Source organism: Emydura macquarii, unplaced genomic scaffold (assembly GCF_026122565.2).
Source record: "Emydura macquarii macquarii isolate MOO-44397 ecotype Brisbane River unplaced genomic scaffold, CSIRO-AGI_Emac_v2 contig_1390, whole genome shotgun sequence".
Taxonomy (NCBI): domain Eukaryota; kingdom Metazoa; phylum Chordata; order Testudines; family Chelidae; genus Emydura; species Emydura macquarii.
Window position 1 is genome coordinate 8398022 of NW_027131527.1, and position 16465 is coordinate 8414486.

Below are 16465 nucleotides of genomic sequence, written 5' to 3' on the forward strand. Positions count from 1 at the left end.
GAATGAGCATATTTCATCATTAAAAACTCAGATACAGCTATTTATTACCATCACAAAACCAGCTATTGCTCGGCTATGATAAGGGTCCATATTTTGAAGAGTGCTTGCAGCACCTGAAACATATATGTAAATCAAGGATTTTCACATATACCTACTGTACCCATGCATCTGCAGAACCCATTGCATATCAGTAATTAAGTAAACAGAGTGTGAAGACTTGTGAAAATTTGAGCCTGAGTGTCTAAGATTCTTGCATGCCAGAACAAAATTAAAAACAAACAAAACAATTTTATACAACAACGTTTACATCACTGTTACTGTCTCTGTTCCATATATGCTCTCAAATGTCTCCTTCTTGCTATTAATGATTGTTCTCACTCACTGTCCATCTTCTAACTCTGCTTAACCATATAATGATGAAGTCATAATTCTGTATTTGCAGCATCAATATACTGTCATGGAAATTATTGTGATGTCACAAATTCAGCATTTTAGCTGCAACTGCAGGATCAAACAGCAGGTGGGCTATGCATTTAAAAAGGGTTGCATCAAACAGCTCTGTTACTATTAATAGTAATTAATGTTTTCTGTGTGTTAGTTTAGACTAGATTCCACAATGTGCTAGGAACTTTACAGTCATTCCAAAAGGGATTAAACCTGGCACTGAAACTTCACAATTGAAGGACAGAAACACAAGTAAGGCAGAGGAACAGCAAACCCAGGATTTTTATACAAATCTATTAGAAACATCACAAGAATAATTATTGAATATTTTTATTTTTTGCTATTTGAAGGTAACCTTTGTGTCACTAAATCTGTCAGATGATTCAGGTTAATCGAAATACTAAAGCTTATACTCTTGCAACTGTTTGTTATGGAAAATCAGTAATAGAAGCAGAGCTGTAGAATGCCCAGTGAAGTTGACCAGTGTTTAGAAGTGTCAGCAGATAATGTGTTTTTCATCAGCACTCCCTTTATAATGCAATTTAAAGTTGACAACTTCTTATAAAATAAACAATGTTGCAGAAGGATTAAAATGCTGCTTTCTTCCCCACTCCTCTGGCCTTATTACAGAGTGGTGGGAAATAATGTATGGAGAATAATACTTTAGCATCTAAAGAGTTTTTCTAGTTTCTAAATCTAGGAAGGAGTCATTGTGTATTGTGACAGAAGAATAAATCAAAATAATAAAGTGAATACAAAATTATATTGCTGTCAATGATTGAATGTACACAAAATAGCATTGTGACAAGGTAATTGTTATATATGATGCATCAGTCAGTATAATATTTGGAGAACGCATTATAGAAAGTCAACATTTAACTACTAAAATCAACTTATATAATCAAAGCTGTCAGAGAATCTTTACAGTTTTATATTAATTTGAATTTAATTTACTATCAAGATGTCATTCATAGAGCTACTTACAATAGTTAATGATCTCTGCATTTCCATTATAAAATTCTATTTTCAGAGGTTTATAACTTGGCCTTAAGGACTCTCAGCCCTGAAACATATTTTGTTTTTCTTTAAAAACGTACTTGAGACATTTTTAACTTTTTGCTTGGGACAGTGTGACTTCAGTGAAAGAATGGGATTTTTTAGTAAATTCTCCATGTCAACGGGAAGCCTCATTGTAGTAAAGCAGCCAATTTTGATGCTGACTTTTCTTCTCTCCTCTCCTCTCCAGGTTGTTATACTGACCTGATCACTGTTGTATAACTGGAAGGTGCTCAGCTCCAACTATCAAATGTTGTTTTTGTGCACTCTCTCAACCTCCCCCAGGGAGATAACCGTGGGAAGTGAAGCATTATAGGGTTTTGGTATTTGTTTTTTTAAATGTACATGCTATTCTTTGCTTATGTTAAAGAAAGCAAGGTCAAAGAAGTGTACTTTGCACATGGAGAGGAAGGTGGTGAGGTTTTCTGATGGTCCCTAGTTCCTGGAAGTGTTTTATACTGGGTGTCAGAGAAAGCTCTGTCTCCTGCACAGATGAGCTGTACCCTTATGGTAGAAAGTTTCCTGGTGCCTGAGGGACAGAGGTGCCAACCACAGTTCTCATACTGGAGTTTTATACATTGGGCCAAGGCCATTAAGGGCCTTCAAGATAAGAACCAAGACCTTGAATTTGAGCTGATATTCTATAATTAGAGAGCCAAGAATGGGTGGGATGAAGGGACTGTATGGCTAAGGCCTGTATTGCTAAGGAGACATGCTGCAGCATTCTTTACTAGTTCGAATTATTGAAAGGCTGATGGCTTCATGTCCGGGTATTTCACATTGATGTAACCCAGATGAAAGGTGACAAACGAATATATAAAATTGGAGGTCAGGTCACGGTCCATTAGGATGGGATGGAGACTCCTAGCCAACTAGAGATATTACAAATAGTTACTTGCAGATGCTGCTACAAGAAGATCAATGAGGAATCTAGGAGCATGCCCTCAACTTTCCTTTAGTTTGTACTCTATAGAATGAGAAGTCAGGCAGTTCTAATGAAAACATTTACTATAACCAGGAATCCTTTTAAGAAAGAAATTTCTTTTTGGTTGAGAAGTTTGCCATCTATGGTATCAGGTTTTGGAAGTGGAAGAAAAAACAACTATTTTGGAAGCATCTTCAGGGAGGCATGATATTTTGGGGATAGTTTATTTACAAAAACCAATTAGATTTCAATTGATAGAACTGTGTTGACAGACTGATTCAACAATATCAGATTTGTGGCATGGCTAAACTATGTGACCAAGATAGATAATATTGAAAAGGTTGTGTCTGAGTCTCTGCAGGAAGCCTATTTTTTTTCCCTGAGGATAATCAGCTGGCATCAAGCAAGACTGATGTTTGAATAAATTATATTCTTGAACAACATTCAACACACTTTTGAAAACCTGCACCAGTACAGCTTTTTGGTTGGATTTTGTAAAACAAGACTGTGGCTGCAACGAAGACTTTAAGTTCAAATTTTCAAAATGTTAACGTTTGTTTCATGTGAACTGCACTGTGTATAATGGGGAGAGAGTAGAAGATGAAGATGTAAAAAGACATTTAACACCAATTTGGGAGTATGCACATCTTTTCCCCATAAGAATGAAAATGATGTGGCTGGCAAGCCTTTTAAAATGTTCTTGTATACTGGGAGTTAGTTCTTGCACTTTAGCTTGGCCTCTAGTGGAAAAATCAGTTAGACCAATTTATCTCTATTCGATATTTTCTTGCTTCTGTCTGACCTGATCAGTTTTGCCTCTCATAAAAGTAACTCTACATGACCTCCAGTGTTCACACCCACTCCATTCAACAGCATTCCAAGCACTGCAGTGATGTCAATAGCTATTGGCTCCCAGCCAGTATCCCACACATTTCCTCTGCAGCAAAAAATGCCTTAATTCTTACCCATTGCCTTTCAAGTAGATAGTGAATAAATCAGTCACAAAGAGCTTAGTTTTTAAACTTTATTTCTCTTTCAGAAAGATTTGAAACAAATGGGAGTTCACTCTGATGCTTTTTTTGAGGATCCACTACCATTAACGAACAAGAGGGAGGTCTTGTACTGCTGTTGGATGCTGTAACACAAAGGGAAAATGTTGGCTTTTAGATACCTATCATTACATATTCACGTTAAAAAAGTTTGCATTCATTATAACTGCAGAATGAATGTGCCTCCTTCCCCTCCACTCATGCAGGCAAACACTTCTCCGCTCTATACTTAATTTGCTTTGAATTATTTCGTTTGTCACACATTTTTAAAATTCTGCATTTTTCAGCATGTACGTTGAAGCACAGTCAGGAAGGTAAGAAATAATTCTACTTCTGACTGAAATTTTATATCTTAAAACTAAAACCGAAAAGAACTCTTAGTGGAATGTTGATGTTACCCGATAAGCAGGTCAGTGTGTTCTACTCCTATCATTAAGTGAACAAGTAGTAAGAGTTCCGTTTTGGAAACCTGATACTGGAATGGGGCCTCATTTGGCCACCCCATGAACCCTGAGTAGTACATTACTATGCAATACACATACCTATTCATACCTACAAAACCCAAAGACAGGTAAACTACACAAGCACCAATATATGTTCAAGGCAATATGGACCAAATTCACCCCTTGTGTAACTCCATTAAAGAACATTGGAGTTACACTATGGATGAATTTGACCCAATATCTGTTAATGTAGCAAAGCAGGAGTGAAAATAAATACAATGATCATGCATGAGCAAACTGGGGGTCTCAGGATTAGGATTTGAGGCATCAAAGAGCCAATTGTGTGTCATAGGTGGGGGAGGGGGTTAATTGGGTCTTAATATAGGGTATGAAAAGGGTCAATAAGCCATTTAGACAAAGACATTTTTCCCCTAGATGGTGAGGTCAGTAGGGATGAAGGATAAACTATCTTCTGAAATATCAAATTAAGGAGGTAGAGAAGAGTGCAATATCTGAGGAGAATAGGGAACAGAACTAATTGAAAGATATAAAAGAAGCAAGAGCCAATAAGATGTTGTTAAAATTACAGAGAAATCATTTTTAGATACACTGAGTTAAAGCGAGTTGATAAACAGAGTTAATAGGTGATGAGGGTGAGGAAGACAGAAAGTGAGGAAAAGGCCAAAACGGTGAAGAGGCTATAGATTTAGGTCTCAGATGTATACTACTCAGATGTGACACAAAGAATGATTTCAGAAAGGAAGAAGGGGTAAGGTGGATAAGACAGCACAGGTTAGGGTCCATCAGTGTCACTGGTATCTGTATAAAATCACTATTCCAAATGCAGAATCCAATTTGGGAAAAGATAAGAAGCAGAATATTCTCTTCATGGAGGAAAAAAAAAAAAAAAAAAAAAAAAAAAAAGAGGCGCTTCTTTCGTTTGCTAGTTCCTTGTACCAATAAAAGTTTATGGGGCTGCTAATAATGGCACGTAAATGGAAAAGCCTGATAGTTTTCTAAAGCATCTACCTTCCATAGATAAAGATTTTTAAATTGGCTGTGTACAATACAGCTGCTGCTTTTAATCTTTCAATGACAACAAGTGGTTGTTTTATTACTTTGACAGTCATTTTTAGTCCATGAATAGTACCATAGTCTTTGTAAGATACGAAACTTCTTTTGATCTACCATTTTGTAAGGTTTAGCAATGGACAAAGGAGTTTTCTGGTATATTTGATCATACACTTGCTGGTGCTTAGGCTTAGAGCCAGTATGAAAGCAGTGAGCCACCCATTCACAGAAATACACGAAAATTCCTTTTTCATGGCCAGTGACTGCTGGAAAAGATAATGAATCCATTTATTAGACAAATACCATCTTTAACTAGAAAATTTATTGTAACAGTTGTTTTTAAATAACTTTAATGATGATACATTACCAATATCACTTTCCTAATAGGACATTATTGTAACATAGCATATGAACCAAGAAGCAGAAAATACGAACTGAACTATACATCTGCATTGGTGTTTAAAATTAAGGGCCCGTTGCTAAAAACAAATGTACTTCAGAGACACAACTTCTTCAGAAGTATTGAAAATAAATAGAAAAAAGGCTTTGATAGACATGGAACAGTGTTTTCAAATATAATGGGCTATTTTATTTGAACCACAGATGTGAAGTTGCATGTTTTGTTTTGTCTTAAATACTTCCCATACTATACAGTAAGAGGTACTTTAAAGGCAGACATGAAGTTGCTCTTTAAACCACACAGTGATAACTTTAGTGACATTAGAATTAAAAGGACATTTTCAAAGAGAGGCCATCAATTTTGCACACACCAGCCATGATTTCAGCAAGGCACTAACTAGCTGTAAATATGTGAGTAGTATGTAAGTACTTTGCTGAATTAGGGCCTTGTTTTTCAAGCACTAACTTTTAAAAGTGTGTGCAGATGGTAGAATTTACATGTGTAAAACCCATCAACTATATACACAGGTTGGCAATGTTTGAACTGATGAAGGCTAGGTTGAGTCATTTTTGAAAACTTGACCTTAAGTCTTCTATTGCTAACCTTTCAGGATTTTCATTTGTAAAATTCACAACAGGCTTACATTTAGAATAGATAACGAAGGAGCACTTCTGTCTTTAGAGCTGGGCATGTTAAATAAAATGTCTTCTCATAAGCACCAGTACTTAAAAAAGGTTATCAAGTTCCTTTAGAATGAGGTTAAAGTGTCACCTATCAAGAAGATGAGTAGAAAACTAACTCTACCACCTGTTGTATTTGCATGATTAGGCACAAATCTGAAGTATTTCTTTAAACATTTGAATAGTCTACTTCAGGACATAAAAAACTTGGGGTTAGCGTCTACCATTGGTATCTAATCTCCTGAAAACTTCACTGAATGCATCCCAAGTCACCTTTTATGCCAAATGCATCAGTCTTGTTCTCTGCAAGTTCTCTCATGCACAACATATTTTTGCCATAGTACTTGAAGATAAAACAAAAGCTGGAAGTTTAACGGACAATTTCCTGAAAAATACAGAAATAGTGTTGTACAACTGTTAAAATAAAAGAATCCCCATAACCGAACAGTTAAAACTGAACTCAATATCATTAAATGAGATAGCATGTTTTACCAGAAGTCTCCATTTCTTCTTCCTCTGGTCCCCAATATAATATGGATAATATGTCTGTCCTCCATGGTACCCTTGTCGTTTATCAAGGGATCACAGTTTTCTATCTACATTCATGCAGCTACCGTCTAATCTGAAAATCCCAAAAACCTCCTCATTAGAGTATTGATTAGTTGGTCTAAATTCCAGTTTTAGCAGCTGAAACTGTAGGTTTTCCACTTCTCTTACAGCTTTCTGTTATTCAGTGACTCAAGAACAATTAAAATTGTTCTCAGTAGGGCTGACCCAACAGATAATCCACCACGTATACACCATGAGTGTGAGTGGCGTTAGCACAGGGAACAGGCATGACAGGGTTTCAGTTGCTCAACTTTAATACATTCTTTTTATCACTACACAAAATTATATTTCCAGGTCCACTATTATGAGGTAATCCACACATGCAATCCCTCTACAAGAAAGATTTCTAGGCAGAAATTAATTCTCCAGATTATGAATCCCTAAGGACAAGGCTTCCAATTTGTTGTTATAGTTTGCTCAGAGATTCCTGTAGGGAATCAAGTCTTGTGGATCAAGTTCACACTTTGGAACATGGCCTGCTGCAGATCCAGGAGCCAACATGAGGTGCTTACTGTGCCACTATTAGCACCAATAGACTTTTCCATCGTAGGCCTCCCTACTATGGGGGGTGGGAAGGAGGGAAGAGACAAGCCATGTGCAGGAAAAGGAACCTTGCTTTTCTGTGTTCTCACTGCCAATGGCTGGAAGAGTCTCTAAGACAAATTGCATAACAGAAAAGGTCCAAGCACAAATGAGTTTAAAAACATGAGTTAAGCTCTGGAAACAGCATCTGACCTGCAGCTTAACCATGTGCCCCCTTCTTCAGTCATTTATATAAAAAGCAGATGTATTCTCGTTCTTCTGTAATTCAGCCTAGGGTTCGGTGTGCTTAAAATACTCCCACCACAGGAGCACCCTATTATCTCAAATACTGTTTATTAAACTGATAATTTATGTGTGCAAAAGCATCAGCTTCTCAGCAAATTATTAATCAGATGACTAGCTCCGTGTTGCCATCTGCTCATTCACAATGTTGGCTTTCACATTTCACCTAATAAGTCTGAAGTAGTTATGAATAAACAAATACAGTGCTAAACTAAGCTGTTCACTATGTATTAAGTTACAGCACGTTAAAAGTCCATGCAACAGTCAGAGCTACTGAAACTAAGCTACTGAGAGATGAGTTTGCAGAGGCAAAAGGACACCGTCTGCATTATTAGAGACCTCGCCTTACTTTGTGTTACTAATATTATTTTCTGTTTGGGCTTTTATTTTTCTTATTATCAGTTCATAGAATATGATTGATCAATCATATGATACTTGCAGTTCCAGAAAGTGCTAAAACTTTGCAGTATGTTTTAATCTCTGTACGGTACTTTGGCTGACAACTAATTGAATTCAGTCTCAACCTCTGATGTCATATGATAGCTCACAAACTCAATATGCTTTAAGTGAATGTGGATGCAGTCAGGGGCATCATTTGCTATGGGGCAAGAAGCAACAGCTGCTCCCCAGATCTTGGTTGGCCTCCCCAAACTCTTCATAGGTTTATGTATTCCATTAGGTCTTCCACTTTTTAAAGCACCCAGACTTTATAATATAATCACATTCAATGTTCTAGGTGCTGACACAACTTTACCCATTCTTTGTGACTGCCATAATACTTATAACTGCAAAGATACAGCACCCCTGGAAAATGTGTTTATAGGAAGATCCTCTTGGCTAGCACCCGGCCATCTGAAATTCCATCTAACTTCCATATCCAGCAGTATTATAAAACAGAGAACCCTAGCCTTGTAGGGTCTGAGTAGCTTCTGTTAAGAGCAGACACTAGCCTGCCTATGATGCTGTAACACAATTAATGACATTCCCTTGCAAAAATAAAACTACTGTAACATCTATACATATATTTTATAGTATTAGATATTTCTGAGCCTTACATTAAGGAAATGGAAATGCTGAAACCAATTTATAAATGTAGCGAAGGGTCAATGTTTTAACTAACTTTCAGTCTATTTTAATAATAAGCATTTTGTATCCCTGATAAATGTAGTCATCGTATGAATTATAAAAACAACAAACAAACAAACAAACAAACACAACTGTTATGAATACTTTCAATACATGATGTCATATTGTAATAAATATTCGGACCTTTTAGAAAGGGCCTATCTCCTGGAAGTAAGATTTTTAAAAGCAATGAAATAGCCTACAACCCAAGTACTGATTGCAAATGTAGCCTATATTTAGTATTGCCTTTGTAAGGGGGGGGGGAGGAACACCGCAATAAATACTCCTCATGGCTATTTGTGACAGAAGCTGATGTGTCTGCCAGCACAAGCTACATTTTTTACACTAATAGTACAAGTCTGAATAAATTTTATCTCCATTTGTGTGACAGTCCTTTGACAAAGCGGAATTGGCTGGTTGATTAGGAATACATGTCAGCCAGAGATAATGGGGGAATCCCTTTTAGCAGTGTCACACAACCTGAACAGCCATAATGCGACCAACGTAAAGTGCCTTCTGTTTTACAATCCGTATTAATTGCAGTCGTGTCACATAAGGCACAATTCAAGATAAAAATAGGTAAAATGTAGGGGAATTGGATTTCATTCCATCTTATTACCCATCCTTCCCCTTCCTCTCTGATTACAAATTTGCTTGCAGGATCTTGACTCTGCCCACTATAGATCTAACTACTTAGGTGGGTAACACACTAGCTTTGAAGAACAATATGCAGTGTTATGTAACTAGCTGAATACTAGAAGAATTTAAGGATTTTTTGCTACATCTCTAAGCAATTCTGCGTTTCATGTTGACACCTACGTTACCTAGCATATATTTTTATTTTGTAAAATGCAAAAAAGGGCACCTGCCTGAAAAAGTAGTTAGCATTCTTGTGCGTCTACACACAGTTTTGTAAAACGTACTATTTCATGCTCTCCTAGCCAGTATAGCAATGATCCTACAAATACTTATGCTTGTGCTTAACTTTATAGTCCAACTTCAGTATTTCTTCAATCCGACTGTTCACATGCATAAGAACTAGCTTAACTGTAAGTAAGTGTTTTGCTCGATTGGACTTGGGAGTCGGGCTGCTCAGGGATCCACCTGGCCCAGGAGTCTGGAAGTCTTGGGGCACATGGAGAGGCTGTCTCCAGCTGCAGACCATGGAAGTTCATCCCAGGACCTTCAGGATCTCAGCTCCTCAACAGTAAGCCTAGAAGTCCTGAGAGACCTGGCTGCGGAACTGGGAACCCAGCTGTGAAAGTTGGAGCTTCCAGGCTCCTGGCTCCATGGCACAGAGCCTGGAAACCCTGGCATGGCAGGGCTGGAGCCATGGATCTTGGAAGCCCTTCTCAGAGCCCAGCTCTGCAGAAGGGAGTCTGAAAACCCTGAGAGCCCCCTGACAGTTTCCAGGCTCCCAGTTCCCTGTTGATGAGCCAGGAGTTGGGCCCTAGTTAGAGCTGGGCCCCCCAGGACTTTCAGATGCCTGGCTCCACAGCAGGGAGAGTGGAAAACCTGGAAGTCCTGGCATGGTGGGGCTGCCTTGGAGCTGTGAACCCTGAAAGCTGTGGGATTCCTGGCCCCGGCACAGTCCACAAGGCAAGTCTGCCCCAGAGCCACAGACCCTGAAAGCCGGGTCTGACAGGTGAGCTGGCAGGGAGTCAGGCAGGGTTCTGTTGAATTGATTTGTGATTCAAGTTTGTCAGAGCTGACTCACATTTTGGGTTCAATTAACTGGTATTTTTCATCAGAAAGTTTCTGACCAGCTCTGTTTGGGAACTTTGATCCATTATGCTTTGCAGCAGCTGCGGGCGCTGTCTCAGAAGCTGCACAATATAGACTTCCTTATGCATTTCCTAATCCTTCTGCCTCTTCTTCAGCATGTGCTCTTTCCGCTCCCTTGTTTCGTGGACCTCAGATTCTGAGTTCCTGAGGACATAGCCTCCCTTGAGCATTTCTTCTTCCTTCTGAGTAAGGTCAGTTTTTTCAGCAGGGCTGGAGCTGGGCAGCTGTCAAAGGATACCCCAGCCAATGCCACTGATTTTTTTAGATTTAAAAGCTTAGTGGACAGGAAAAGGTGCCAGAAAACTCCCTACAAAGTTCCCATATTAATAAAAGTATGAAATGGGTCAGGACTTCCTTCGTGACCACTTGCTTTAGGTTGGTTCAGCAGCTCCCAGCGTGGTAAGTATATTGGGGGCACTTTTCAAAACGTCTGACCATGAAGGTTGGAGGGGAGAGAGGGATGGACAATGGGCAGGTCTGAATATATTCTTCATTCTGTAGCTGTGACCATCAGCTTTTCCAGAGAATTATATTGTCTTAATTTGCCTGTAAAGCACCACATACATTTGGGGTACTCTTGAAATAGAGAACTATATTTATTTACTTAAACAGGTCTTTCATACCTTGAGCATGAAAGGTTCCTATAAGATATTAATGGTCCAGTGAAATATTTTTAATTTCTCAAGTAAATCAATTCAGAGCTCAGAATCTGGGGTCCATGAAACAAGGGAGCGGAAAGAGCGCGTGCTGAAGGAGAGGCAGAAGGACTAGGAAGTGCATAGGGAAGTCTATGTTATGCAGCTTCTCAGGACAGTGCCCATAGTTGCTGCAAAGCACAGTGGATCAAAGCTCCCAGAACTATAAGGGCTTACAAATAAAGTGCAGCTATGTTTACCACACTTTGATACCCATCTTTTGTACTATCTCCTCATAAACAAATAAGTTCCTACAGTGCACAGAAGTAGTATCTTTTCTCTTCTGTAGTACCCTGTCTGGAAGGACGGTTCCCCCCAGCTTTATGAATGCTGTGTTCTATACCCATACAACTAACAGACGGAAGAGCATTCTTTTATCTTTTGACTCTGATCACATATTAGCAAAGAATTCTACTACATTGCAATTAATCAAGCAACCTGCTTTTAGCTTTGAACTGCAGCACAGTGGACAGGATAAACAGAAAGCACACTGACACACTACTTGTTTATTCCGTTTGTAGTGTTCAGTGGGAGAAATATCCAAATATGCTTTGGAATATTTACACTTTATGTTCCAATCAATACTCACAATTAGCCAAATCTTAAGCAAACTCCTGGAGAAACTGCCAAGCAGGGAAGAATGGTGCTTTAGACTAAAACACAACTTTCACAAAATAAGTCAAAGAACAAAGGTACTTGTTCTTTGTAAACAAAGGTAAAGGTAGTTTACTGACAAACTGAGGAGCCGATCCTGCACACAAATCTGTGTGGCAGACTCTTGCCTTAAGAGGATCAGCACCTAACCACCACACAATGCTGGAAACCCATTTCACATTTTGGCTAAGAAACATGGTCTGACACACTGTGTTGTCAATTATGGTATTTTTAAATGTATTCGCTGTTTTGTTTGTCCAGGAAGCATGAAATGCCTGGAGATAAAATTCGATGTCCTATGGGCAGCTGATGCTGAGAAATACCTTCCTTTAACATTTCAAAATTCCATAGATTCCCAGGAATATGGAGTTCCTAGAAACACGATTTTACTGGTCACAAATGACTAAATCCATTCCCTGATTTATGAACCTCAAGTCTTGTGTGCAATTGTCCCAGAACCACATATTGGGCCCAATCCTCCATTCCTTAATAAAGTTAATGTTAGATTTGCCTAGGAAAGCACTGCAAGATTGGACCCATTGTCCTTGAATGCTAGATACTGCTTTAAATGTTAAATCAGCTTGAAAGTTTGTGTGAAACATGTTGTCATCTAGCCCCTTGTAAGCTAACATCTGAGGAAGCTGTATGTTATTCCAGCTAAAGCAAGAATAACTTATGCTCATGAAATGATCTTAAAGGCAAGACTATTTCAACAGAAAGATAATAGTAGTAGTAGTTTTCCAGACATGCCTTTTAGAACCCCAGCCTTAGAAAGTCAGAAAAAGAAATGGACAGTCTGGGGCCCAGCATTTATTTGATGGCAAAATAGCTCTGATACTATATAAAAGTCTTACACAAAACTACTCTTCAGAGATCCGTAGAGTGTATCTAAAAAGCAAAATTTTAGTCCTAACCCTGTATATTTGAATTGCTAATAGATGTTCAGTGCAGTCTCTATTTGCAGAGTCACAGAATGAGGATTAGAGGTGACTGTATTTTTAAGAAATGGGAGTGTTTTATACAGATAACAAGCACACTCAAAATCCATGCTCCAATGTTATGATTTAGTAATTTGTTTGTTGTCCTATATTAGGCTATCAGATCATCAGTTTATGAACAGCTGCACCAATTCCACACTGATCTTATGTGCTAAATAACAATGGAACACTGGAAAACTACAAAGACTTGGCCTGTCCATTTAACCAGCACGTCACACATGGTAACAAAACATAATGTAGTCCTGTCAAAGGTCCACCCACAACCTTCACTTCATACTATAGACATAGGCATTTGACTTCTGTGTCTTCCTGCTTCTAAGCTAGTTCACATGAAAGCAACTTAAATATTTTAGAGGTTGTTGGATCAAAAAAAAAAAAAAAAAAGAGTTGGACTAACAAAAGTTACTGTTAAAAAATTTAACTACTGCACAATATCTAGATTTTTCTTTCTTCTTAGAAGTTAGTGTAGTAAAAAATGTGTGTTCAATTTGGTTTAAAATATAGGGTGATACTAAACTGTAAAACAGAGCAGTCACCTTTCATGAGCAAAGATAAGTTATTTGTATAAAAGATCTAACCAGCACAGATTAAATGAGAGACCTGACTCCTCAGAATACTAAAGCAAGTGTAAAACCCAACCACTAGGAAACTAACTTTTTCAGCACTTTAACAAACTGTTTGCTATTTGGTAATAAGTCCCTCAAAGTTTATGAAACCTTAGTTTGAAAGTTTAATACCATCTCGTCTGTCATCTTATCTCTCCTCAAACATGAAAACATTCACTACATTGGCAATGTGTGGTGAACTGGAAAACACACCCACGCGCCTCCCTCATCTTGCCACAAGTTGGTAGGACATTCATATACTTGAAGCTTCAATAGCCGGAGGCTAAAGGAACAACTAAAATGAAAGGTAATTTTCAGAACAAGATCTCTTCAACATAGTCTTTTTGGAAGAAGTTGTCATTATATTGCTACTGGGGCGTGTGAGATGACCCCAAGGCTGGAGTGGTGCCCAAAGCAGAAATAATAAGCCTTAAAAATTACTATTTTAAGAGGTTGGATTTCCCTTTACTCCCTCCCAAAGTGAGTAAGTAGAAATTACAGTGGCAAATAGAGGAGGGTGGCTTGAGCAAGAAATGTTCCTGAAACAAGTCCCATAGCATAAATAATTGAATGCTTCCTATTTGGTCTGATACACATTCTACAACCCCTAAATAGCTATTTTAAGCACTAAATTTTAATAATTAAACTCACTTCACAGTGGCAAAAATGACAAATTGGGAACAGTTTTCTTAAAGGAAAACAATGTAGCTAACAGCTGAGTTTCCTCAAACCTCCTCACCTTCTTACCTTTGAGAATTCATAGGCAAACTATTACACAAATAACTCTGTACCTACAGTTTCTTATAATTATAAATCCACAAAAATTTATATTAGTTTTTACCATCTCTGTAATATGGACACTTCTCCTCCTGCAGAGTAAGGATGGGTAAATTGTTTTACCACAAAATCATGTACAAAGAGCAACTTAAGATTGAAGAGTCTGATCTTGTGACTCGCTGAGTTACTTCACCTCCCAGTTAAGTGAATGGCAGTTGTAAGTCCTCAGCACCTCACAGGAAGCACTCAGCACCTCGTAGGAACAGCCTTAGAATACAAAAGCAAAGGGCCCAATCCTGAAGTTTTTGGGAGTTTTGTCTGAGTAAGAATTTCCTGATTGATTATTTTTTGTTTTTACTTGATGTAAGTTAACACAATTCCCTTAAGCAATCATTCTTAGAATAACAAACATTTGATAGTTTTCACCTACAATCTAGAGAAAGCTGACTCAAGCCCAATCCCACAGTCCTTACTCTGGGCCAAATTCTGCCACCCATACTTATGCTGGGATGGCTTTTGGAGTAAGGGCACTGGCCCTCTGACTTCAAAAGTGATTTTTGCCTGACTGTAGGATTTGGCCCAGCGTGTCAATTCCAAGCTACAAATGAATAGAAGTCACTTGAACTATTTTATAATTAAATTAAATCATTAAAGACCAACTCTGTTACATCCATGTGAGCACAATGAAGTCTATAAAGACAAATCCTACATAGATTTAAGTAAAGGCAGGATTTGGCACTCAGTAAGCTAGGTAAAAAAAATCCTCCATTCAGCATAGTCAAAACCTTCCTGCCAATAAAAGAGATCCTATTAAATTTCAGTTGCATGTCCTTTAAAGTTAGCGAGTAGTACGGAAGCAAGAAAAAGCTTACCAAGACACCGTTGAAAAATTAAGGCAAAAGATTTTGATGTTAGCTGGATAGGTAAAGTTGTTGTTGCAGTTTTAGAAACTTTTTTCCATTAAAAACATCCTATGTCAGTCAGCACAGAGAAACATTTTCTTCAAGACTGTACGATCCACACAGTTCCAGAAGAGACATTTCTTTGCATCCATGATGTTAAGAAACTACCTCGCAAATAAGAACTCTCCCCCTTTGTTACAATGGGTCTTGACATTGACATTGTCATGTTAATTTGCCGAATTCAACCCCAGCATTAGTCTGAGCTGGTGTTGTCAGAGGTGTTAACGTTAACCACCAGCTAACTCTACTAAAGGCAAAAAAGCTACTCTAAAAGCAGTCAGGGTATCAGGACCCTAAGAATTTATGTACTGCAATCAAAACTGATCTGACTTAAAGTGTTCTCCTAAAACGTGCTATTTTTTCCCTTCAGCAAAACTAATAATTGTATCTGTTCCCCCTCCAAAATAGACCGAATAATGACAGTCCACTTTTTGTTCAGAAAAAAGCTTACAAAACAGAATTTCAAAATCACAGTATAATTTGAAAGATCAAGCCCCTCAAAGCTGTAAAGAAAGCAGAATGAAGTTATACTTTTGTTACAGCTGCAGTAAACTGGCAGTTTTCTCAATGATAACAAAAATTTGCAAGCTTTAGTTTGTAAGTTTACTGGTATACCCTGCGTGGTCCAAATCAAGTGGTTCTCAACCCACGGCCCGCTTGCAGCCCAATCGCCGCATAGCTGCGGCCCATGTGACATCCTCAGGCCATACAAGTAGCATATATATTGTGTGGATGCAGCCCACATAACACAGAGAACTGCATGTGCTGCCCACTACAGTCCCAATCTAGCAAAGTGCTTAAGATGATGCTTAACTTTAAGCACATGAATAGTTTCACTGAAGTCTAGGACTCTTCACGTGCTTAAAGTTACACATGGGCTTAGGTGCTTCACTGGACCGGGGGCCAGAAGCACTTGAAAGGAGCATTATGGTTATTTTGGGTTTTTTTAAATATAGCCTTTATACAGAAGCCAGACTGTGCAGGTGCATCTGATGCTACACAGTTCTTACTTACATAGAGATGCTTCACCAACTCAGAGTCTACCTTCATGCAAAGAAGTGTCTGCTAAATCAGTGACAAATTCAGGAAGAATTTTATTGCCTCTAAAGAGACAATGTCATATGTCAGGTACTTATTCATAAGATGCTTATTAATATAAATCCCTGCCCAGTCCCAGGACTAGAGACAACAAGGCAGTGAATTCCAGTGGTGATGCAGTGTGCATACACACTCTCATACTATATTCATACTTGAGTCCATGACCCCAGCACACAGTATCCTGGCTTGATTTGTTGCTTTGCTCCCAAGTCATCATCAAGAACAGTTCCAGCCATAATAGTCGATGGCTGGTGGGTTTTTTCC

At 38.4% G+C, this 16465-nt stretch overlaps 1 long non-coding RNA gene across 2 annotated transcripts in view; it reads right to left on the bottom strand.

Annotated features, from left to right (window-relative positions):
• Positions 1 to 3435: 3435 nt before the first annotated feature.
• The window catches only part of LOC137156036 (uncharacterized), an 86650-nt gene continuing 73620 nt past the window's right edge, over positions 3436 to 16465 (bottom strand). For both annotated transcript variants that reach the window (XR_010920647.1, XR_010920648.1), the window contains exon 5: positions 3436 to 3560. This is a non-coding gene — a long non-coding RNA (uncharacterized lncRNA). The remainder of the gene's footprint in view (positions 3561 to 16465) is intronic.